This window comes from Pleurodeles waltl, chromosome 8, assembly GCF_031143425.1.
Source record: "Pleurodeles waltl isolate 20211129_DDA chromosome 8, aPleWal1.hap1.20221129, whole genome shotgun sequence".
Classification (NCBI taxonomy): domain Eukaryota; kingdom Metazoa; phylum Chordata; class Amphibia; order Caudata; family Salamandridae; genus Pleurodeles; species Pleurodeles waltl.
In genome coordinates, this window is record NC_090447.1 from 694,439,628 (window position 1) to 694,463,732 (window position 24,105).

The 24,105-nt window shown below is 46.4% G+C and overlaps 1 long non-coding RNA gene across 1 annotated transcript; it reads left to right on the forward strand.

The window, feature by feature from the left end:
• The first annotated feature begins 15,427 nt into the window (after positions 1-15,427).
• Positions 15,428-22,561, forward strand: LOC138249145 (uncharacterized). The gene is made up of 2 exons (XR_011194748.1): positions 15,428-15,466; positions 20,973-22,561. It is a non-coding gene; the product is annotated as an uncharacterized lncRNA (long non-coding RNA).
• Positions 22,562-24,105: the final 1,544 nt, after the last annotated feature.

Consider the following 24,105-nt stretch of genomic DNA (forward strand, 5'->3'; position numbering starts at 1 on the left):
CGGTTGTCCGTTTTTTATGTTTGGGGAAACCCGGAAATCCGGGTTTTCGATGGCGTCCTCTTCCTCTATGACATCTTCGGTGCCCCTGGGGCACCCTTTCGTCGCGTCGGCGCTGCGCCTAGTAGCCGGGCTGGAAATCACCCGGCTACAATAACGTACAGTCTGAATTCAGACATGACAATGTGGTAGAACCACAACATGAGTAGCACCACATATGTACACTCAGTACACATTTGTAAACAGGTATGTGGCAGTCTTCATACACAGGCACATTTGCAAACAGTATCAGTTCTTGCATGCAACACACACACATAGAAATATGTGGTAACACATTCCTATGTTACCGGTACACAATTATATGCACATGCACACACATGTAGCTAAACTATACAACTAAATAGATGCATAGACCCTGTAAAAATGAATGTAAATGTGGGTGCACTATCAGCCTTTCCACCAAAATCCATGCATGGCCATCATGCCTCAAACAATTTTGACGCATATTGTACATCTATCACATAGAGAGATAGTTTCAGTTTTTTTCTTAACAGTACACGCGGGACCTCTTTCCCACGATGCGGGGAGTTTTACACCCATGTCTTTACAATTACATTAAGATTCTGTTTACTAATAAAGTACGAATCGTTGCCGCAGTGTGGAGGAGGACAGGAGCCCTTTAAATTAACCCCTTCTGTGCCTTGGACGAGATGATCTCGTCCAAGGCTACAGTTCCCCTGTGCCTTGGACGAGATCATCTCGTCCTAGGCACAGGGGAACTTGGGGGCGCGCTAGCGCACCCCCCGTGCACCCCCCTCCCCCCCCAAGTCGGGGATGGAAGGGGAAGACCTTCCCCTTACACCCCTCCCGCACCCACCCCCCCCCTGTGACGTCAGCGCGCGCGCGCGCGCTGATGTGTCACAGGGGCCTCCCTAGTCGCGCTGGAAGCTCTGCTTCCAGCGCGATTGAAAAAGAAATGCAAAAGCATTTCTTTTTCAATCACTGGGAGGTCCGGAGGGGCTTCAAAGGGAAGGAAAAGTATTTCCTTCCCTTTGAAGTCCCTCCGAGGGTTTCAAAAGCCGAATTGCTTGCAATCCGGCTTTTGAAACCCCACTAGACACCAGGGATTTTTTTTTTTTTTATTGAAAGTGACAAAAGGGAGCGACCCCTTGGGCAAGGGTCGCTCCCAGGGGGGGCATTTTTTTGAGAAGGCCTTTTCTGCCCCCCCTGGGGGCAGATCGGCCTTATTAGGCCGATCTGCCCCCAGGGGGGGCAGAAACCTCTAGGCACCAGGGACCATTTTTTTTTGAATTTTTCATTTTTTTTTCATTTTTTTTTTTTTTTGGTGGGGAGCGACCCCTTAGGCAAGGGTCGCTCCCCTTGGGGGAAATTATATTTTGGCCATTTCTGCTCCCCTTGGGGGCAGATTGGCCTATTTTGATCAGGCCAATCTGCCCCCAAGGGGGGTAGAAACCACTAGACACCAGGGATTTTTATTTTTTTTATTGTTATTGACAAAAGGGAGCGACCCCTTGGGCAAGGGTCGCTCCCAGGGGGGGCATATTTTCGGGAAGGCCTTTTCTGCCCCCCCGGGGGCAGATCGGCCTACTATTAGGCCGATCTGCCCCCAGGGGGGGCAGAAACCTCTAGGCACCAGGGACCTTTTTTTTTGTTTTTTGTTTTTTGTGTTATCAATTTTTTTTTTTTGGTGGGGAGCGACCCCTTAGGCAAGGGTCGCTCCCCTTGGGGGAAAATTATATTTTGGCCATTTCTGCCCCCCTTGGGGGCAGATTGGCCTATTTTGATGAGGCCAATCTGCCCCCAAGGGGGGTAGAAACCACTAGACACCAGGGATTTTTATTTTTTTTATTGTTATTGACAAAAGGGAGCGACCCCTTGGGCAAGGGTCGCTCCCAGGGAGGGCATATTTTCGGGAAGGCCTTTTCTGCCCCCCCGGGGGCAGATCGGCTTACTATTAGGCCGATCTGCCCCCAGGGGGGGCAGAAACCTCTAGGCACCAGGGACCTTTTTTTTTTTTTTTTTTTTGTGTTATATTTTTTTTTTTGGTGGGGAGTGACCCCTTAGGCAAGGGTCGCTCCCCTTGGGGGAAAATTATATTTTGGCCATTTCTGCCCCCCTTGGGGGCAGATTGGCCTATTTTGATGAGGCCAATCTGCCCCCAAGGGGGGTAGAAACCACTAGACACCAGGGATTTTTATTTTTTTTATTGTTATTGACAAAAGGGAGCGACCCCTTGGGCAAGGGTCGCTCCCAGGGAGGGCATATTTTCGGGAAGGCCTTTTCTGCCCCCCCGGGGGCAGAAACCTCTAGGCACCAGGGACCTTTTTTTTTTTTTTTTTTTTTGTGTTATATATTTTTTTTTTTGGTGGGGAGTGACCCCTTAGGCAAGGGTCGCTCCCCTTGGGGGAAAATTATATTTTGGCCATTTCTGCCCCCCTTGGGGGCAGATTGGCCTATTTTGATGAGGCCAATCTGCCCCCAAGGGGGGTAGAAACCACTAGACACCAGGGAGTTTTTTCTTTGCGTGAATTTCACGCAAAGGGAGCGACCCCTTAGGCAAGGGTCGCTCCCTGGGGGGGAGGGCAATTTATTTTAGGCCATTTCTGCCCCCCCCTGGGGGCAGATCGGCCTATTATTAGGCCGATCTGGCCCCAGGGGGGGAAGAAACCTCTAGGCGCCAGGGCAATTTTTTTTTTTGTGTTTTTTTTTTTTTTTTGTTTCTTTTTTTAGAGATGGGGAGCGACCCATGAGGCAAGGGTCGCTCCCCTGGGGGGCAAATTGTATTTAGACCATTTCTGCCCCCCTGGGGGCAGATTGGCCAATTTTAGGTCAATCTGCCCCCAAGGGGGCAGAAACCACTAGGCACCGGGGATTTGTTTTTTGGCGCCAATGTCACGCAGGGGGAGCGACCCCGTAGGCAAGGGTCGCTCCGGGGGGGGGGGGGTGGGGGTTGGGGGGGGCAAATTTATTTTAGGCCATTTCTGCCCCCCCCCGGGGGACAGATCGGCCTATTATTAGGCCGAACTGCCCCCAGGGGGGGGCAGAACCCTCTAGGCGCCAGGGCAAATTTTTTTTTTTGTGTTTTTTTTTTTGTTGTTTCTTTTTTTAGAGATGGGGAGCGACCCATCAGGCAAGGGTCGCTCCCCTGGGGGGGCAAATTGTATTTAGGCCATTTCTGTCCCCCTGGGGGCAGATTGGCCAATTTTAGGTCAATCTGCCCCCAAGGGGGCAGAAACCACAAGGCACCGGGGATTTGTTTTTTGTCGCCAATGTCACGCAGGGGGAGCGACCCCGTAGGCAAGGGTCGCTCCCAGGGGGGGGTGGGGGTTGGGGGGGCAAATTTATTTTAGGCCATTTCAGCCCCCCCGTGGGACAGATCGGCCTATTATTAGGCCGAACTGCCCCCAGGGGGGGCAGAACCCTCTAGGCGCCAGGGCAATTTTTTTTTTTGTGTTTTTTTTTTTGTTGTTTCTTTTTTTAGAGATGGGGAGCGACCCATCAGGCAAGGGTCGCTCCCCTGGGGGGGCAAATTGTATTTAGACCATTTCTGCCCCCCTGGGGGCAGATTGGCCAATTTTAGGTCAATCTGCCCCCAAGGGGGCAGAAACCACTAGGCACCGGGGATTTGTTTTTTGGCGCCAATGTCACGCAGGGGGAGCGACCCCGTAGGCAAGGGTCGCTCCCGGGGGGGGGGGGTTGGGGGGCAAATTTATTTTAGGCCATTTCTGCCCCCCCCGGGGGACAGATCGGCCTATTATTAGGCCGAACTGCCCCCGGGGGGGGGGCAGAACCCTCTAGGCGCCAGGGCAATTTTTTTTTTTGTGTTTTTTTTTTTTGTTGTTTCTTTTTTTAGAGATGGGGAGCGACCCATCAGGCAAGGCTCGCTCCCCTGGGGGGGGGCAAATTGTATTTAGACCATTTCTGCCCCCCTGGGGGCAGATTGGCCAATTTTAGGTCAATCTGCCCCCAAGGGGGCAGAAACCACTAGGCACCGGGGATTTGTTTTTTGGCGCCAATGTCACGCAGGGGGAGCGACCCCGTAGGCAAGGGTCGCTCCGGGGGGGGGGTGGGGGTTGGGGGGGCAAATTTATTTTAGGCCATTTCTGCCCCCCCCAAGGGACAGATCGGCCTATTATTAGGCCGAACTGCCCCCAGGGGGGGGCAGAACCCTCTAGGCGCCAGGGCAATTTTTTTTTTTGTGTTTTTTTTTTTTGTTGTTTCTTTTTTTAGAGATGGGGAGCGACCCATCAGGCAAGGCTCGCTCCCCTGGGGGGGGGCAAATTGTATTTAGACCATTTCTGCCCCCCTGGGGGCAGATTGGCCAATTTTAGGTCAATCTGCCCCCAAGGGGGCAGAAACCACTAGGCACCGGGGATTTGTTTTTTGGCGCCAATGTCACGCAGGGGGAGCGACCCCGTAGGCAAGGGTCGCTCCGGGGGGGGGGTGGGGGTTGGGGGGGCAAATTTATTTTAGGCCATTTCTGCCCCCCCCAAGGGACAGATCGGCCTATTATTAGGCCGAACTGCCCCCAGGGGGGGGCAGAACCCTCTAGGCGCCAGGGCAATTTTTTTTTTTGTGTTTTTTTTTTTGTTGTTTCTTTTTTTAGAGATGGGGAGCGACCCATCAGGCAAGGGTCGCTCCCCTGGGGGGGCAAATTGTATTTAGACCATTTCTGCCCCCCTGGGGGCAGATTGGCCAATTTTAGGTCAATCTGCCCCCAAGGGGGCAGAAACCACAAGGCACCGGGGATTTGTTTTTTGGCGCCAATGTCACGCAGGGGGAGCGACCCCGTAGGCAAGGGTCGCTCCCGGGGGGGGTGGGGGTTGGGGGGGCAAATTTATTTTAGGCCATTTCTGCCCCCCCGTGGGACAGATCGGCCTATTATTAGGCCGAACTGCCCCCAGGGGGGGGCAGAACCCTCTAGGCGCCAGGGCAATTTTTTTTTTTGTGTTTTTTTTTTGTTGTTTCTTTTTTTAGAGATGGGGAGTGACCCATCAGGCAAGGGTCGCTCCCCTGGGGGGGCAAATTGTATTTAGACCATTTCTGCCCCCCTGGGGGCAGATTGGCCAATTTTAGGTCAATCTGCCCCCAAGGGGGCAGAAACCACTAGGCACGGGGATTTGTTTTTTGGCGCCAATGTCACGCAGGGGGAGCGACCCCGTAGGCAAGGGTCGCTCCCGGGTGGGGGGGGTTGGGGTGCAAATTTATTTTAGGCCATTTCTGCCCCCCCCGGGGGACAGATCGGCCTATTATTAGGCCGAACTGCCCCCAGGGGGGGGGCAGAACCCTCTAGGCGCCAGGGCAATTTTTTTTTTTGTGTTTTTTTTTTTTTTGTTGTTTCTTTTTTTAGAGATGGAGAGCGACCCATCAGGCAAGGGTCGCTCCCCTGGGGGGGCAAATTGTATTTAGACCATTTCTGCCCCCCTGGGGGCAGATTGGCCAATTTTAGGTCAATCTGCCCCCAAGGGGGCAGAAACCACTAGGCACCGGGGATTTGTTTTTTGGTGCCAATGTCACGCAGGGGGAGCGACCCCGTAGGCAAGGGTCGCTCCGGGGGGGGGGGGGTGGGGGTTGGGGGGGCAAATTTATTTTAGGCCATTTCTGCCCCCCCCGGGGGACAGATCGGCCTATTATTAGGCCGAACTGCCCCCAGGGGGGGGCAGAACCCTCTAGGCGCCAGGGCAATTTTTTTTTGTGTGTTTTTTTTTTTTTGTTGTTTCTTTTTTTAGAGATGGGGAGCGACCCATCAGGCAAGGGTCGCTCCCCTGGGGGGGCAAATTGTATTTAGACCATTTCTGCCCCCCTGGGGGCAGATTGGCCAATTTTAGGTCAATCTGCCCCCAAGGGGGCAGAAACCACTAGGCACCGGGGATTTGTTTTTTGGTGCCAATGTCACGCAGGGGGAGCGACCCCGTAGGCAAGGGTCGCTCCCGGGGAGGGTGGGGGTTGGGGGGGCACATTTATTTTAGGGCATTTCTGCCCCCCCCCCCTGGGGCCGGCTGAGCTACAGGCCAAACACCACAGGTAGGCACCTTGCAAAAAACACCTCTGTTTTCTGTGAAAAAATATGTTGTGTCCACGTTGTGTTTTGGGCCATTTCCTTTTGTGGGCGCTAGGCCTACCCACAGAAGTGAGGTACCATTTTTATCGAGAGACTTAGGGGAACGCTGGGTGGAAGGAAATTTGTGGCTCCTCTCAGATTCCACAACTTTCTGTCACCGAAATGACAGGAAAAAGTGTTTTTTGGGCCAAATTTTGATGTTTGCAAAGGATTCTGGGTAACATAACCTGGTCAGAGCCCCGCAAGTCACCCCATCTTGGATTCCCCTGGGTTTCTAGTTTTCAAAAATGCACTGGTTTGCTAAGTTTCCTCAGGTGTCGGCTGAGCTACAGGCCAAAATCCACAGGTAGGCACTGCTTTTTATAAAAAAATGTGATGTGTCCACGTTGTGTTTTGGGCCCTTTCCTTTCGTGGGCGCTAGTCCTACCCACACAAGTGGGAGACTTGGGGGAACGCTGGGTAGAAGGAAATTTGTGGCTCCTCTCAGATTCCAGAACTTTCTGCCACAGAAATGTGAGTAACATGTGTATTTTTAGCCAAATTTTGAGGTTTGCAAAGGATTCTGGGTAACAGAACCTGGTCCGAGCCCCGCAAGTCACCCCTCCTTGGATTCCCCTAGGTCTCTAGTTTTCAGAAATGCACAGGTTTGGTAGGTTTCCCTAGGTGCCGGCTGAGCTAGAGGCCAAAATCTACAGGTAGGCACTTCGCAAAAAACACCTCTGTTTTTTTCCAAAATTTAGGATGTGTCCACGTTGCGCTTTGGGGTGTTTCCTGTCGCCGGCGCTAGGCCTACCCACGCAAGTGAGGTATCATTTTTATCGGGAGACTTGGGGGAACGCTGGGTGGAAGGAAATTTGTAGCTCCTCTCAGATTCCAGAACTTTCTGCCACAGAAATGTGAGGGACATGTGTTTTTTTAGCCAAATTTTGAGGTTTGCAAAGGATTCTGGGTAACAGAACCTGGTCCGAGCCCCGCAAGTCACCCCTCCTTGGATTCCCCTAGGTCTCTAGTTTTCAGAAATGCACAGGTTTGGTAGGTTTCCCCAGGTGCCGGCTGAGCTAGAGACCAAAATCTACAGGTAGGCACTTCGCAAAAAACACCTCTGTTTTTTTCCAAAATTTAGGATGTGTCCACGTTGCGCTTTGGGGTGTTTCCTGTCGCCGGCGCTAGGCCTACCCACGCAAGTGAGGTATCATTTTTATCGGGAGACTTGGGGGAACGCTGGGTGGAAGGAAATTTGTAGCTCCTCTCAGATTCCAGAACTTTCTGCCACAGAAATGTGAGGGACATGTGTTTTTCTAGCCAAATTTTGAGGTTTGCAAAGGATTCTGGGTAACAGAACCTGGTCCGAGCCCCGCAAGTCACCCCTCCTTGGATTCCCCTAGGACTCTAGTTTTCAGAAATGCACAGGTTTGGTAGGTTTCCCTAGGTGCCGGCTGAGCTACAGGCCAAAATCTACAGGTAGGCACTCCGCAAAAAACACCTCTGTTTTTTTCCAAAATTTAGGATGTGTCCACGTTGCGCTTTGGGGTGTTTCCTGTCGCCGGCGCTAGGCCTACCCACGCAAGTGAGGTATCATTTTTATCGGGAGACTTGGGGGAACGCTGGGTGGAAGGAAATTTGTAGCTCCTCTCAGATTCCAGAACTTTCTGCCACAGAAATGTGAGGGACATGTGTTTTTTTAGCCAAATTTTGAGGTTTGCAAAGGATTCTGGGTAACAGAACCTGGTCCGAGCCCCGCAAGTCACCCCTCCTTGGATTCCCCTAGGTCTCTAGTTTTCAGAAATGCACAGGTTTGGTAGGTTTCCCTAGGTGCCGGCTGAGCTAGAGGCCAAAATCTACAGGTAGGCACTTCGCAAAAAACACCTCTGTTTTTTTCCAAAATTTAGGATGTGTCCACGTTGCGCTTTGGGGTGTTTCCTGTCGCTGGCGCTAGGCCTACCCACGCAAGTGAGGTATCATTTTTATCGGGAGACGTGGGGGAACGCTGGGTGGAAGGAAATTTGTAGCTCCTCTCAGATTCCAGAACTTTCTGCCACAGAAATGTGAGGGACATGTGTTTTTTTAGCCAAATTTTGAGGTTTGCAAAGGATTCTGGGTAACAGAACCTGGTCCGAGCCCCGCAAGTCACCCCTCCTTGGATTCCCCTAGGTCTCTAGTTTTCAGAAATGCACAGGTTTGGTAGGTTTCCCTAGGTGCCGGCTGAGCTAGAGGCCAAAATCTACAGGTAGGCACTTCGCAAAAAACACCTCTGTTTTCTCCCAAAATTTTGGATGTGTCCACGTTGCGCTTTGGGGCGTTTCCTGTCGCGGGCGCTAGGCCTACCCACGCAAGTGAGGTATCATTTTTATCGGGAGACTTGGGGGAACATAGATTAGCAAAACAAGTGCTATTGCCCCTTGTCTTTCTCTACATTTTTTCCTTCCAAATATAGGAGAGTGTGTAAAAAAGACATCTATTTGAGAAATTCCCTATAATTCACATGCTTGTATGGTCACCCCGGAATTCAGAGATGTGCAAATAACCACTGCTCCTCAGCACCTTATCTTGTGCCCTTTTTGGAAATGCAAAGGTTTTCTTGATAGCAATTTTTTACTCTTTATATTTCACCAAATGAATTGCTGTATACCCGGTATAGAATGAAAACGCACTGCAGGGTGCAGCTCATTTATTGGCTCTGGGTTCCTCGGGTTCTTGATGAACCTACAAGCCCTATATATCCCCGCAACCAGAGGAGTCCAGCAGACGTAACGGTATATTGCTTTCCATAATCTGACATTGCAGGGAAAAGTTACAGAGTAAAACGTAGAGAAAAATTGATGTTTTTTTCACCTCAATTTCAATATTTTTCTTTTTCAGCTGTTATTTTCTGTAGGAAACCCTTGTAGGATCTACACAAATGACCCCTTGCTGAATTCAGAATTTTGTCTACTTTTCAGAAATGGTTAGGTTGGGATCCAGCATTGGTTTCATGCCCATTCCTGTCACTGACTGGAAGGAGGCTGAAAGCACAAAAAATTGCAAAAATGGGGTATGCCCCAGTAAAATGCCAAAATTGTGTTGAAAAATTGGGTTTTCTGATTCAAGTCTGCCTGTTCCTGAAAGCTAGGAAGCTGCTGAGTTTAGCACTATAAACCCTTTGTTGATGCCATTTTCAGGGGGAAATCCACAAGCCTTCTTCTGCAGCCACTTTTTCCATTTTTTTTTTTTAAAACGAAATTTTCACTGTATTTTGGCCAATTTCTTGGCCTCCTTCAAGGGAACCCACAAAGTCTGGGTACCTCTAGAATCCCTAGGATGTTGGAAAAAAAGGACGCAAATTTGGCTTGGTTAGCTTATGTGGACAAAAAGTTATGAGGGCCTAAGCGCGAACTGCCCCAAATAGGCAAAAAAAGGCCTGGCACAGGAGGGGGAAAAGGCCTGGCAGCGAAGGGGTTAAAGGACGCGCTCCCGCATCGCGGGAAGCGCGAATCGTTGCCGCAGTGTGGAGGAGGGCAGGAGCCCTTTAAACTAAAGGACGCGCTCCCGCCCCGCGGGAAGCGCGAATCGTTGCCGCAGTGTGGAGGAGGGCAGGAGCCCTTTAAACTAAAGGACGCGCTCCCGCCCCGCGGGAAGCGCGAATCGTTGCCGCAGTGTGGAGGAGGGCAGGAGCCCTTTAAATTAAAGGACGCGCTCCCACCTTGCGGGACGCGCGCGGGCGAAGCCCGGGCCAAGGGCGGGCCCATCCTTCGCCCGTCATCGCCAGGAAGAGACTGGGCTGGGCCCCCTCCCTTTCTTTTTCTCTTTTATTTTTATATTCTTCCGAGGCCCTGCTCTATGGAGAGTCGCTGACTTAAGGAAGGCAAGGAGGAGCCACCTGATATTTGGGTATTTAAAACTTACTTTTAAACCAGTTTGTCTCCTGTACCCTGCTGACTGACATAGGCGAAACACGCGCAAGGCGTAAGTAAGGCCTACTGCCCTACAACTGCAGGGGGCTCGGTGTGGCAAAAGGTTGTGGCTGGACAATTGAACCAAGCAGGATCTGAGTATAACTTGGTTCTATTTTTCCCCAGTCAGGGGGACTGAGTTTGATATATCCGTTAAAGAAATATACGGCATCCTATTTTGGATAAAAGGATTAGCTTGCCCAAATGGGAAAACGTAAGGGAGACAATGGGGGAAGGGAATCCATTCAGGAGGCCCCCTCACCTAGGTTAATAACAAGCTACCTAACTTCTGTAATGGGTGCCATTGAGACAGAGATAGGGAGAGTAGAAGCTACTTTAGAGTCGTTTCTTGAGAAAGCAGGAAAAGGTGGGGGGGGGGGGGGGGAAGGACTCTGCCGGAAACATCTTCATTGAGTAAGACTAAGAAAGGAAACCCTTGTGTAATAACAGAAATTGATTTAATTACTCCTACAACTCCAGAGAGTCCACCCTAAAAAAAAGCAGGCAAATAATTCCCCCCCATACAGCAGTAACCCCCATACAGCAAGTTGGATCCCCTGTAGACAGGGATGGCTTTGGAGAGTCCCTATCAGGAATTAAGAAGATCAAGAGTAAATGTCTTTCTAAACCTCCCAAAAATTTTTTTTTATAGGGAAACAGCCAAAAGACTGTAAAAGTCAGATCCAATTATAACTTGTATTTCACAAATTGAAGATCAACTTAGAGACATTAAAAAGCTGTGCTCATCAGTTCTGGAGAGAGTGGCCATTCTCGAGCAGAAGGTTGAATTTCTAACAAATATAAAACCTATACCACCGAGGGCAGAACCTCAGAACAATCACTCCATTCCTGAATGTTTACCAGCTCCGCCCATTCATCAGCATCGAAACTTTAGAATGACTTTTGCCCAGAATTCAACCCCAAAACCCCGAATGTAGAGGTACTACAGGATTCTACGAACTTACAGTCTCAGTGGGGTACAACCAAATGGGAAGGCCTGGTGGGTCAGGAGATTACAAGAACTCAAGTAGCCTGCCCGAGGATACCACTGGCATGTGCCCCCTATATTTTAATCCTGGAAAATGTCCCTATATTGGAAAACACCCACCCCGAGTCCCATGTGTCACTGTTAAATAAAGTGACTCTTTGTGTAGGAAAACACACGGATGGGCGGGTTGATTTCCATAGGGACATTCTAACTGTAAGAAGGGTACCTTGGGTTGGCTCATCCCCTAAAACATCATCTGGGGATTGTATTATAATAAACTTTAGGACCCCCTGGACTGTCAATGCTCTGTATCACCACCTTTCAACTATGAGACCATCTGTAGGGCCTATAAGAGTCCAACGTTTGACTAAATTTATCCCCCCGTTATCAAACCCACGTTATCCTGATTCAACCCATTCTGGGAATCAGAATCCCAGCAACCCTGGTCTCTCTAACTCCCCTGACACTGCCCTGACATTGTCTAATAGGTATGAGCCCCTGACCTCACTAGAGCAGTTAGATTGACCATTAGTAACTGAGCCATCTTTGCAAGACCCCTTGGAGACAAATGTACTCCCACAGTCCCCCTTAGAATTTAAAGGAGTCCATGATATACATGATACACAGGGTATGACAGCCCTAGGGATTATTTCCTGGAATGTTGCAGGTTTAAAATAAAAAATTGGAAACCCTGACTGGATAAAATCAGTGACGGGAAATCTCTTTATCTGTTGCCAGTAGACCTGGCTCTCAGAATTACCGCATATTAAGGGTTATACCACATATTGTGTTCCTGCAACTAAGGCCCCCGCAGGTAGAGCTAAGGGCGGTCTGGCTACTTGTGGTGATCTGTGTGGGCATGGAACATCTTGACATCAGTACTATGATGTCGTGATGTTCCATGTTCTAGGGTGACGGTTGGGACCAGAGAGCTCTGTGCCCTTTTTACATCAATACACGTATGTAATTTGCTCTCTGTAATTTCTGGAATAAATCTGGTTTTAAAGATAAAGCCTTGCTCCACTTACTTCACTACTTTCTTATCTGTGGAGGCTGGAGGGATGGAATCACGTGTTGTGGGCATATTCCCTTTTTTTCTGGCCTTATCTCTGAAATTAGCAGAGCCATTCGATATACTACTGATCAATTACTATAATAACACCTTTGATAACTCGGACATTAGTGTGGTCAGTAGTTTGGAGACCCTAATACATAAGGTAACAATTTCTAGTAAAAAGGACCTAAGAATAGTCTGGGTTGGTGATTTTAATGCCCATCTGTGCGAGCCAGAGTTCTTTGACTGTTGCGGACTTCTGGACGAGAATGATAACCCCATTCAACACTTTAAACATTCCCCATATGGGAACGCCCTTAACTCTTTGATAACAGTAAATTCTCTTTTTTTTCCCACACCAGCTATTAGAGGGATACCAACATTTGTAAGGGGGGATACTCATACTACTATTGACTATATTATTTACTCTAGAGAATTGTCCTCTATTACAGGACAATTCAGGGTGACCCCGCCTTGTATTAGTGACCATAACCCCTTATCCATTGTGATTAATTTAGATCTGACAAGCGACTCAAGAAGAGGGAAGCGATACCCTGCTATGAAGCTCTCATCCCAAAAAGGGCTCACAATCAAATGGGGAAAGATAAACAGTAATATTTTTTTTTAAGATTTATTCTTGAATAAATGGTCAGATGTTATGACATCTCTGGATGAAGATAAGGCCCCCCATGAAATTATTCTTGCATTCTCTTCTCTGACAAAATATATGGCGGAGAAATTACAGCCTTCACATGCTAATAAAGTCCATGGCCCAAGATGGTTTAACCATGCATGTACCACTTCCTTAAGCAAGCTAAAAAAAACAATCAATGTATTTCCCAAAGATCGACAAGCAATTAATATTGCTAGGAAAAATTATAAAGAAGCTCTTGCCAAAAGGAAAGTTGAACTAAGTGAATCTGGGTGGGAGGAATTGATGTTTGCAAGCGAAATCAAAGATACAACTGCATTTTGTGTGTGGTTAATTCTTTATTACTAAACGATAAACATGAGACGCCCATGGACACTGTCATACCAGCCAAGACTTGGGTGGACTATTTAAAAAAAACTTTCGCCATAGAGACAAATGTTCAATCAGAAATGTTAAACTGTCTGAAGTCTGCAGGAAATGATCAGCTAAGTTTGGCTTTTAGTAATATTATAAGTGTGGATGACGTTAAACAAGCAATTCAAGATAGCCCCTCTGAGAAAGCCCCTGGCCCAGACAGAATTCCTGTTGACTTATATAAAGCACTTCCAGATTTCTGGGGACCACTGCTAACCAATGTCCTGAGATCGGCTGTGGTAGGCCCTCTAGTAGATTCTTGGAAAGAAGCGATCATCGTCCCGATTTTTAAGAAGGGAGATAGGGCAGACCCCTTGTGCTATCGCCCAATCTCTTTACTGGATAGTTCAGTTAAAATTTTAGGCCGAGTGATTTTAAATAAGTTAGAAGAATGGGCGACTGATTCTCACTCCCTCTCAGAAATACAATTTGGCTTTCGCCCAGGGGTGGGCACAGTAGAACAAACTCTTAATTTGACTCTTATAGTCCAGAAATATACTAAAGCCAAAAGGGGTTGTATACATTTAGCATTTATGGATATGTCTTGTGCCTTTGATACAGTTAGCAGGGAGAAATTGTGGAAGGTAATGCTGGGTATGGGCGTGGATAAAGATATAGTTATATTACTTAGTAAACTTCATGCCTGCACAGAGGCTCGGGTCCGTTATTCCCGGGAGGGATGTCTGACAGAGAAATTCCCCTCACAAAAAGGGGTCAGACAGGGATGTGTTCTTGCCCCCTTTCTCTTTCTCCTGTATATAAATGGGTTGGACAAATTTCTTTGTGAATTAGGGAAGGATTCCCCAGTTATCAATAATTCTTTAATCCCTGTACTCTTGTATGCGGACGATGCAGTACTCATTTCAAGGACAGCAAATGGCCTTCAGATCTTATTGAATGCTTTTAATACTTTTATGGGGAACCTTGGTCTTAAAATTAACAGAACTAAGTCATTTGTTATGAAGTCCGGACCCAAATTAGCAAAAACTAATTTTTTTATTTTAGATGTGCATGAGATACTTAAGGTCCCACATTTTACGTATCTGGGGGTCCCCATTGATGTAGATTTTAACTGGAGGTTTTTTGTTAATATACGTTCAATACAATTCCAAAAAGCCATTGAACCTGTTTTTAGGTTTGCAAGAAGACTCCGGCACAAACCTGTTAAGGAAATGATGACTATCTTCTCTTCTAAGTGTCTCTCTATTGTGACATTTGGAGCTGGGGTTTGGGGGCTTGCAGAATGTAGAGGACTCCAGATTATAGAAAATAAATGTTTAAGAAGGTTATTATCAGTCCCTCAATCTACATCAGTAAAGCTCTGTCATAAAGAAGTAGGTTTGAGATATATATCTAGCTATATAAAACTGCAACCTCTTTTATTGTGGGTAAAAATCTGGACTAAGCCTGAAGCGCTTCTATGTAGAAAGGTGATACAGGACTGTCTCCTTTTGTCACGATTTCTAGATATACCCTGGCTTAGATATGTTTATCTCTCTCTCCTATCATTAGGATTAGGAGACTTTTTCCTCAAACCTGATACTCTAACAAGACAGGACATTAAGAAGGTTAAAGACATATTCTGGCAGAAAAATCAGGACATGGACCCAGCCTCTAGTGCAATGAGACTATGGACGAGGTATGAGATACAACAACTTCAACCAAAGTTGTATCTGACCATTATCAATCATGAGCGACAAAGGTTTTTACTCACAAGACTACGTCTAAATACTTTACACTATCTGGTAGCATTTCCAGTAGCTTGAACCTGGTTTAAGAACCTTCCTCCTTGTTGTTGCCATGGAAAAACATCTCAGAGTACATTACATTTTATGCTTTTTTGCACTTTATATGCTGCTCCAAGGAAAAGGTTTTTACGTCCGTTATTTCAGTCTAGCAGTATTAGAACTAGCCAGCTTGCTTATTCCCACTTACATGATCTGGGAAATATGGACATAATCCAGGCTGTTAAATTTTATATATGCTGCTTATGGTGTTCGGAAAATGTATTAATAACGTTTTTAGAAATTTTTATGATTGAGAAATTTGTATGTTATTTATTTATTTTATGTCTTTTATGGTCTTTTTGCACCGAATAAAGTAAAGTAATGAATGAATGAAAGTGCAACAACCAGGCCATGTCCTTTTTCGCCTTTGGCTCCACCTCCAGCATGTCCTTCATTGTGTACCCCCTTCTGTATGTTCGAGTTGCGGTTATCGGTCTAGCTCCCACTGCTCACGGTCCAATCAGGAGGGACTCTTTTCAGTTAAATACCTTCTGGTGTGACGGCTGATTATTTCCGAGTCATGACTGATGGGTAGGTTTCCTGATTGACTTGACCAGCAAAAAGTAAGCGGGGAGTTCTTCATATTCAGCGGGCTACCATTTCTAATTGAAGGGCAAATCCCCGGGGGCACTGGCTATACGATTGATAGGAAGGCTATTGGATGGTCTCTTAGTTTGTTATGTCTTGTGTGGAGTGAGTGTATTTAAGTCTACAAATGGTCCTCCTTCTGTTTTTCTCCCAACGTTGTTATAGCACGGGCGGGTTCCTGGAGCCATGCTAGAGGCACAGCGCACCTCGGTGACCTCTCACGGTGTGTGTCTACATTAAGTATTAGCCAACAGATCATCAGGTCTTGGCTGTCAGCCTGGGGAGGTCCCCAGGGCAATCAGAGGGGCACACCGCACCTTGATGGCCTCTCATATTGTTTTTTTGTTTCTATTAAGTATGACCAAAAAAGAGATTAGCGTGCCCTAGCTGTCAATATGGTTAGGTTGCCGGGTTATCATAGGGACACGCTACAAAACCTTTCTTGTTGTTTGTTTTCATTAAGCACAATCAAAAACCAGATTAGTCTGCCACGGGTTGCAACACTTGGTACAGCAGACATTTCATGACTAATATATATTTTGCTTTACCTTGTTGTACACGGTTTATAGAGATAACTGTGGAGAAGTAAGGAGGGCCTGTACGTATCTGTCATTATCTGCGTTCCCCATGGCCGTTATAGAGGCACATTGTGTGTTGATGGCCTTCTATAGTTTGCCACCAAGTATGATTTGTAGATAACTGGCACCTCATCTATAAACACTTGGCAGGAGCCGTCAATTTAAAAATAAGAGTATACCTAACAATATTTGACATAGATTATGGGTAAATCGCGACCGGTGTTGTGGTGATCTACGACAAAAGGTGGATCTGTCTTCATTCCCCCCCATCCCCCCCCACACTGTGCTGTCCAAAAAAGGCAATTAAAAACAAGTTCTCACTGAATAACTTTGTGCCAGCACAACAGCAACCCCCCCCCCCCCCCCCCCCCCCCCCGGCTATGCCATCGGTGATGTCAAAATATTAGTGGATACATAACGTACGGACCACTGTGTTGTTTCCTGGCAGGTCCAATTCATGTGACTGACTACATGATGCACTTGTTGTCTCTTTGGATATTTCTCAGATCAGGACATCTTTTGAAGATTTAGTTATGTTATACTGTAGTTATGCATGACAATTATCATTAGCCTTCATATCGTGACATATTTTACTTTCTGAATTTTTGTCATTCTAGTTTTTCAAGAGTCCAATGGTTTGTTTATCCCAAAGGGACCCTATCCCTAATTTAGGGAAATATATGTTTCTGAGCAACAACACAAGCCCTTGAGTTACCCTATGTATGAGTTTGATGGTAGTGACATCACGATGTCACTAGATGTGGGTGCATGCAATCAGTGTGTGCATTTACTCTTAAAGTCACTGTATTATTGTATCCATTAATTTTATATAATTGTTACACACTTTTTTCACACTTACAGACTCACTTAGGGTCTCCATAGTGAGGAGTAGGCTGTACTTGTTGATCCTGTTGAAACGCCACTCGATCTGTAGAGACATTTTTGAGGCGTGAAACATATTGACCTATGTGTAGGGATAGAAGAGAAGATTCTTCTTCCCTTTTATTCTTTCACAGGGAGTGCTAGAACATTATTTCTGGTGACACTGCGCCTTTCAGTTTTTAATCTAATATACACCCAATAGATATAAACATATAATATTCAGTTCCTCACTTCCGTTATCCACAGGGCCAGTATATCCCTGTACTCAATCAAAAGGCATCCTTCAAAAGATCTCTGGCAAAGAGCCTCCTTGTGGGGCCTGTTGGACATTTCAGCGCTGGTCCAATGTGGAGCAGGCCCAAGGATGAAGCATGACACCTATTTGGGTGTGTGAGGGCCTTTGCTTCTATTTAAAACAATTGCCTAAATTGACCAGTAACCACTTTAGGGGTCCTAGTTGGATCTCTCACCTTCAAACCGTGTACCTCTGTGTGATATCTAAAACTGTTAGGGAGCTGTACACTGGATCGAAATAAACCCCCATACCCCTCTCATTTTGTAGCATATGGTACATCTCCACACATCGCAAATCACTAAAATGATGTCTGGCGCCATGTGGGTCTGAACTGTCTTGCGGTCTCAGCCGTACTTCCAGAATCCACGCATGCCCAGTATGCGTCAACATTTTTGACGCATAACATTGTCCTACAAACATTGCATAGGCCCAAAATGATGCCTGACCCCTGCGCGTCAATTGAAGTCGACAGGCCTTGTCAGCCTTCATGAAAAAAATATATGAATGGGCATTCATGCATCAAAAAAACAAAATATCAGAAAACGTGACGCATGTGCCCAGGAAGTGAGGTAACAAGACTTCCTCGCTGCACACATGGTAAAGTGAATTTACTTTCACTTTTACTTTACAGTCTTTTTGTCTGTGGTGGAGAGTGGTTGTGTGGAGCTGGTGCTGGTTGAGGAGTGGTGGTTACTGAGAGTTTTGTGCTGTGTCCTGCTGCTCTTCAGTCCAATGTGTTGCATTTGTAAGTTTTGTGTAGTATTATTATCCTGTCATTGTATTTTTATTGTCAGGCGTTTGTCTTGGGTAGTGTAGTTTGATGGGTATTTGAGGTTAGGTGGGGTTATTATAAACATTTATTTTTGTGGGGGTACTGGTTGCTGTGGAGGGAGACAGTAGAATGTCTGGCAAGGGAAGGGCACAGTGCATGAGTCCTGATGAACTGGGGGGTTCATCTGGTTAGTATGCCACTACCTCTCCAGTATGTTTAAAATGGGTGGCCGTATAATCATGGGCTACCCCACATAGGCAAGGAAGCTACATTAGAGGAAGGTGCTGTTACAGCTGCACAGGATCTTCAAGGTGGAGCGCACAGACCACCAGATCAAGCACCGGTAGGCAGACCTCTTTGCCAGGCAAGGGGATTTCCTGTGTCACCTCGTGGTTCGGGTTGGCAGACCTGTTTGTAAGTAAACCTGTAACATAGCTACATCCTCCTTTTCATGTGCATGACAGTAGGGAATAAGGATAACTTTGGCATGTCCTGAGAAGGGTGAGGACATCAAGGTGCAGATTTAAGGAAAGTGTTGCTGCACACAGTGCAGTGCCACTTTCTTTCCCCCCTTAAAACCCCCATACCGCTGCCATGTGTGCGCTGTATCTATGGTACAGCACACCATGGTGCAGTTTAGGGCAATTGCATCATATATTTCGACGCCATTGATGTACTGTTCGGGGGTTATTGTCATAAATTTACCAAAACGTAGTGGCCCATCAAAATATAATGGTATGCCCCCTTAAACACATACTCTCAGCAGGCATCAAAATGTGCAGAACAAAATAACGTCAAATGTTCCTTTGGGTATCAATGTGCCATTTCTTCAGCCCCCAAACAACCAAACGTCCACTTTGAATACATTATGGCTGGCGCAGACATATTATAGTGGAAAGGGAGATAAAGTTGCGCAATGCATGAATTGCCTCACTTAGTGAGCCTATGGGCAACATTATGCCTACGGCATGCATGTTGTATGCAAGGGGGCCATTGCCCATTAGGGAGGCCAATAATAAAAGGCATAAAGAGAACTAAGAGAAGTCTTTCTTGCATTTTCTACGCCTGCTCAGACTTGGCATCAAAAGGGGGCACACTATTAATTATGATGGGACCCTATGTACAGTTCAGGGTTGGGCCAAAATCTTGGCACTAACCCTGAACAGTACATCAATAGCATCAAAAATTGTGAAGCCATTGCCCCCTACCCTGCGCCATGGTACACCTTATCTTAGATACGGCGCACACTTGGTAGCAGTAGGAGGATGCTAAGGAGCTCAAGGAAAGGGGCGCTGCATTGGGTGCCGCACCACTTCCCTATTATCTGCTCCTAAGCTTCACACAATTAAGTGTCCTGTCCCCAAGTAAGTGTGACATATGAATCAAAGACATGTATGCATGGGTGAGTCACTTTGCTATGTTTTGGGTGCTACCTATGTCTGTCTGACTGATGTGTTGTAGATGGCAGTGGGTCATTCCTAACACTAAATTGACTAGGTCACGCAGCTAAACAAGTTCAATGTGTAACAGTTGTCCGTGCTACCCTCTGTTCACAAATCACTGAGCTATGTTTTCCTGTCATGTCTTGCAGGCAGACCTCTATGCTACACCATAGGCGAGGTTAACACTTTCGAAGACCCCGATGCAACCTGTGTCACCTTGTATGTCACATGTGTACATACAGCATTGTGGCTGAGAGGGTTTTATGTGTATTAAGCCATGTCCAAAAGCATGTGTGTCAATTTAGACACCATCATCTATCCTTGGGTATTGACATCATGTCTGAGGGTATGCTGAGAATAATTTGAATGATGCACAGGTGTGAACGTGTGCTACCTTGGATAATGGGGTCTCAGGAAGTTATTTGTATGCCCACAAACACACTCATGTCAGTCGCAATATGTGTCAGAGGTGCTGGCTTTGTGCAATGCATGGATGCTTAAAACATATATTTTCACAGCACCTGTTCCTGCACTGTGTACCACACGTTGCACAAATGCAGTCAGGACATAGTACAATATATGTACCTGGGTAGAGCTCTCCAAGGGGCTTTTGGAAGAATACACTTCGGCCACCGGTGATTCACTGCTCTTCAATAATGAAGTGAGGAAACAGTCAGTTAAGTACACATAGATATTTGTGGTCTTCTCCAAAGGGATGTGGGACAAGTCCAATGATTGTAGAAAATAAGATGTGTGCAGATGAAACAACAGGTTTCAGCCATCATGATAGTTGTAAGCAAGCATAATTCTCTTGCAGTCTTTAGCTCCTCCCATCCGCCACCATGTGTGTGCCGTATATGATATATGGCACAACATAGTGCTGGGTATGTGCCAATTGTGGTTAACATCTTGATGGAAATGATGTACAATTCATAGGTAGTGCAAATCTAATGCTAACCCTGGACTGTACATAGGGGCCTATTGTGACCACTGGTGTGCCCCCTTTTAATTTCAGCTCTGAGCTGGCAACAAAAGTAGCAAAAATAAAATGAGGCAGCTAAATCTCTTACTTTGCAGTGCACCATTTTGCCAGTCACCCTACCGGGTTAATGCTACCCTTGCATACATCAAGCCTGGAGCAGGCCTAATGTGGCGCAAGGGGTGACAAAGTGGCACAATGCAGGTATTGCACCCCTTTGTTGATATACTGCTGACCATTTGGCCTTATTATGCCTTATTATTGTCCTATTGATTATGATGCTAATGTGGTGCAAAGAGGCCCTAGACCCTCTCCCATCTTGGCCCTAGTGTGTAACTTTGGAGAGGCATTATCCCCGTGACGTACAAAATACTGTAGATGCTTACTAGGCAGATTTGTATTGACTTGTGTCTTGCTCTTGTTTGTGGCTTACTGGTTGACAACATGTGCCATCAGAAAATGTTGTTTACAATGCATGCTTGTTCTTCCTGTACCAACACAAGTACTGATGACATGTTCTCTTAATATTTTAGCTGCCACAATGACTCCAGCCCAGAAACAAAAATTCACAAAATGTGTTAAATGTTTCTGACACATATGCAAGATCCAGGCTGGTTACCGGAAGATGACAGGGAGGTACTGCACAGAAAAGTCAGAGTCATGGAAGGCTTTCCCAATGGTGGACCAGCTCCACAGACTGCAATCACCTCAACTAAAGGAGTGTCCTCGGCACCCAGAGTCCGTGGTGCTCCATCAGGTCCGGCACCCTCAACATCAACAGCACACAGAGATGCCAATAACACCAAAACAGCCGCCACCATCTGCCACTGGGTCCAGCTTTGAAGCAGAAATGCGTAAAGACCTGGCTGAGGTCAGGGCTAGGTTGGCCTGCCTTGAGACCATGCCAGAAATTAGAAGATACTAAAATACATAAAGAGGCAGCTGAAGAAGCTGTAGGTGTGGCCACTCACCACTTCCCTGGACCTTCTATTCCCCAGTATGCATGGTTTAAAGTTTTAGTGGATTTTAGGGAATAGACATAAGTTAGGTAGGATAGAGTAGGTTAGTTGTAGGATATAGTTAGTGTAGTTTGGGGGTGGGATTTAGGCATTTGTTTGTTTGGGGGTTATATTTAGGGGTATATGTTCCCAAAAAATATGTATTTACAAAGAATTATATAGATATATATTTGTTTAGGACATAGGATTAGTTAGTATATGTGTAGCTTTAGTTCATGTTGCCCTACAAGTTTATTGTGTCATGGGGGGGGGTGGAGACAATGTTTATTGAGTGGCGTTATGTGTATAAATTAAGTTTAGATTAGGATAGACAGCTGTAGAGTTAAGATAAGTTAGTATAGTTTAGTTTAGTGTAGGTTAGTGAGTAGGGTAGGTTTTTAATAGGTTGTGTTTTGGGCAAGAATAAATCCTTTACGTTTTTGACAGTTAGGTGTCAAAGATGACTGACTGTCTGGGTATTCTTATGACTGCACTGGCCAAGTTAGGGAAATGCATTAGGGTATGCACTCAGTATTGATTTACATGTATGAAGGTGTATCCCCAATGACCAAAGAGCTATCTGATTGGCAGAGCTATGACATCAGCTACTCAAGACAGTTTTCAGCACAGTTCCTGACACTCAGTTTCTGTATGGATACAATATTTTTGACAGGTATTGATGCAACATCAATAGTCATTGCTAAGGTCTTTCACAATCATTTTAGTAATGTGTAACACATTAAACTCCACCTTATTTGGGATATGGGTACTGGCACACTGACAGCTGCCTGTCACAGTCTTAAATATGCTCTTCAGTTCCTCACATATTTGTTGTACTGTTACAATCATCAGGAAAATCTTGAGTTCTGACCCATTCATGCCATATGTCAACTTGCATGGATATATATTCAATACATGCTTGGGAGGCTTAGTAAGTTGTTTGTAGTCCACAATATTATCGGTCACCTTTATCATGTTTGAGTCCTAGTGTGTGTCTGACAGTAAGCCACAGATGTCATCTGGTTCTGTTCTCATTGCCATTGCTTCATACAATGTAGACATTTATATTAGTTGATTTAACTCTGAAAAAGTGCAAAATACACATGAATATGGTGATTTATTTACATGTGCATGTTTAGTGTACAATGTCCAGTTCACTGAGTCAATGAGAGATCCTGAGCCATTTGATGTACATTCAGAGTCCAAGGGTGAGGGACATGTCATGAGACATGTGTAAGAGACATGTGCATTAGTGAGGAGGTGTCCAAATAGACAATAGGTAGCAACAAGACAAAGACAGTCCAAAGAAGATAAATCAACAGTGGTAGAGTGAAGAGGACACATTGCCATCACAACACTAGCATGATCTTAAGCACAGAACTAAGGAGATACTGTCCATGTGGCACAGACTGCAGCTACCGGGTGGATTTACGGGTGAAAATTGTTCCTCGTCATCTTCATACTCAGATGTGTGGTGCCTCCTGTTCCATGGGTGGTGCTGCTGTTGAAGGTGAGGGGGCCACACACATCAGAGGATGAAGATGTGGAATCAAAGTACCCAGCAGCTGCCATTTTTGGGAACACATAAGGCATCCATCCCCACCCACACCTGCTGTGCCAGCTCCCGCTGGACTCCTACCACAGTCCTCTGAAAGGTGACGTCTGGGTCCTCAGAGTCCAGGGCTGCAGCAGGACTGGTTGGTGCTGTGTGTTGGTAGTTTGGTGGTTCATGTGGAGACCCCGCAACACTGTGTATCCCCCCTGTGATGGAGGTGGTATCTGGAAGGAATCTAGGACATCCTGGAGAGTCTCTTCTTTGATGGTCGGCAGCTAGTCTTCCATGTCATCTGTAAAATCAAGGACAGGCCGGTCCGCAGGAGGTAAGGCGTCATCCTCTGCAATGGGATAGTGAAAGGTCAATCTTTGATTGTAGTGGCTGTTGACATGGCTCATCATTTACTTGCTACTGGTGGCTCAGTGACACATGTTACAGACCTTAGGTTGTAGTTGTTTATTACGTGTTGCATTGTGCATCACACATAGGGCAACCTTTCAAGCCATTTGGTGCATTGATCCCACACCACCATTTTCCTTGCAGGCCCCTTGCCCAAGCCACTGACACCCTGCATGTCACGTTGTAGATGCTCCTCAGACTCGGTGCGATGCAAATGGGAGTCCACCTCCTGACACCACCAAGTCACCGATAAAAACCACGGTGCATTGGAGTAATCAGGTGAGGGAAGGAAGGCGAAGGAACAGCAGGGAAGGGATATCTGTAAGGAGAAGAATACACAGCGTTAATATCACATTAGCCTGTCTATTCTCGCAATGTCTCGCTAAAGCACCAACGACCGTACCTGCCAATATCTCCTGAGGGCAGGACTAGTCCAACGCCTGTCTATGCTCCATCTGAATCATAGATGGACGCCACAGGCCAACGATGAACACCGATAATCTCTTATGGGTTGTTCAACACCCACTCTTGTACAAGATAGACATAAAATAGTGAGGAAACAATACGAAGAGAGAGAAGAAAAAGAATGACGGTAAAACCCAACTCGGGCTCCTTTCTATAACTCAGTTAAAACACTGAGCCTCATGTCATAGTCACGCAAATGGTAGAAATGACCCATTCTTTCTACACCATGTACTGAAAAGCAAAAATGTC